Consider the following 2,485-nt stretch of genomic DNA (forward strand, 5'->3'; position numbering starts at 1 on the left):
AATACAATAATACAGTCAGACATATTACATGGTAACATTGCTCACCTCCGCCCCGCTTGGTGGTCCTCGTGGGGGGAACCTGGCTGCCAGAGCAGGAGCCGCCTCCCTCGTGGGAGCTGCCCTCTTGTCCACCGCCCTCATGGGAGCAGCCCTCACAGGAAGCATCCCTCCTTCCTCAGCCGCCCTCTGCCAGCCACCCTCGGCCAACCACCTCTTGGGAGCCACCTCTCTTGAGAAGTAGCTCTCCTTATTTATTGCTAACCACGCATCATGTTACTTTAGGGGGATACATCACAGCATCATGCATCACAGAGAGGGGCAATACAATTCATCCTTGAACAGGTTTGATCAGTTTGGTGTCTCATACAATAAAGCAGGCAATTACTATCCTGGGAGGCATGCAAACCCCCTGATAGCAGATAACAACCTATGTCATAGAGAGGGATTGTAACATAGGCAATACAAGCAATAGGAGGGGGATGACCTAGGGGTGAATGTGCAATAGTAAGAGGAGAGAATAGGGGGGCATGTGTGGCAAGATAGTAATCTAAGCTTAGTCATCTTAGAGTGGTCTCGGGCTTGCCTATGGCCACTGTTTCAAGGGAACAATAACAGAAAGGCATGGGCCCTATTTGGGGTGAGTCAGACCTGCAGTCTGGCCGCTCTAGATGGCCGATGTTGGGGAGAATAACCTCTGACCCACTTTCGCTGCCTAGTGAACAATTATTCTCAAGCTAAGTCTGGCATATATTTTGGGGAGACAACTTAAGAGAAATCCTTCTGTTCCCCCACAATAGGCTTCACAAACCTCTGGGAGGTGGATTGACACCGTGGTTGCAGTAATGGGCTCAAACATAACAATAATTCTGAGGATGGCTCAGGCCTGGGCAGGGTTTCGTTCTGTTGTACACATGGTCCACAGACAGCACCTCCCGACAGCAGCAACTTCTTTGCAGTGCACTTGTGTTCCCTTATTTATTAGCAGGAATTACTTCTTTTTGTGTTTCCATAGCACATAGAATGCTTGTTGTTGCTGTGAGGTGTCACCGAAGCCAGTTCTGACTCCTGACGACCAGAAGGAAAACACTGCCCGGTCCTGCACGATTCTCACCATTGTTCTTATGTTTGAGCCCACTGTTGCAGCCACTGTGTCCATCCGTTTTATCCAGGGTCTTTCTCTCTTGCTCTGCCCCTTCACCTTGCAAACCATGATGTCCTTCTCTGGGACTGGTATCCTCCTGATAACATGCCCAAAGTACATGCGATGAAGGCTCACCATCCTTGCTTCTAAGGAGGATTCTGACTGCTCTTCTTCCAAGACAGATCTGTTTGTTCTTTTGGCAGTCTACGGTACTTCCGATATTCTTCGCCAACATCATGGTGGCTTTTTCTTTGGTTTTCCTTACTCAATGTCCAACTTTTACATGCATATGAGCCAATTGAAAACGCCATGGTCTGGGTCAGGTGTACCTTAGTCCTCAAAAAAACATCCTTGCTTTTCGACACTTTAAAGAAGTCTTGTACAACAGATTTGCCTAATGCAATGCATTGTTTGATCTCTGGACTGCTGCTTCCATGAGAATTGATTGTGGATCCAAACAAGATGAAATCCTCGACAACTTCAATTATATGAAGAATGCAGTAGATTATCAGGATTGGAGGAAGGGTTATCAACCCTCGATATGCAGATGGTTGAACGCTTAGTACCACTATTATGGTACTATAGTTATTTGGGTCTTTTTTCCCTCCGACAGCAATTCCTGTCACCTAATAAATATTAAATGGTTGAATTCTATTAATGCAAGAGTACATTGTTTCTTTGAATAAATGGTCCAAATACACAGAATCAATAACTAAACTGATTCTGCCTAAAATGGACAGAATGAGGAAGATTAGAAATTTAACAGTTAAAAAACTGTATCTTATCGAATGCGTGGTGTGAATATGATTTTAGTAGGCTGGACAGAGTTCCTTCAAGGTCAGTTTTGTCATTTGTAGAGTGAACATTTACCTGCAGCAGTCTCTTTATCCATTTATACAACAAATGTTTATTGAGTATATGCTGTTGTGGTGCTGGTTACTGTGCTAAGTGAAAGGTTGCTTTGAAGGTGCTCCACAAGTCGAAACTAGTATTATGTTTAAAGATGATTGTATCTGACAGTCTTGATGAGTTTAAGATGAACTATGCAGGGTCTACGGTTCAAATCCACCAGCCACCACACAGGAGAAAGTGGAGGCCATAGCTCCGGTAAAGATTTACAGCTTGGGAAACCTATAGAAGGTCACTATGAGTTGGTATTGACTTGATGGCAGTGGGTAATGATGCCAAAAGGAATCCTCTGGGTGCAGTGGTTAAAGTCCACAGCTTCAGCCCACCAGCTGCTCCGTGGGAGCAAGATGCGGCAGTTGGCTTCCACAAACTTTTACAGCTTTGGGAGTCCTATGGGACAGTTCTCAGTCCTTTATAGGGTGCATGTGGATTGAC

Source organism: Echinops telfairi, unplaced genomic scaffold, assembly GCF_000313985.2.
Source record: "Echinops telfairi isolate 266 unplaced genomic scaffold, ASM31398v2 ScPeMD7_2;HRSCAF=8, whole genome shotgun sequence".
In the NCBI taxonomy this organism is placed as follows: Eukaryota; Metazoa; Chordata; class Mammalia; order Afrosoricida; family Tenrecidae; genus Echinops; species Echinops telfairi.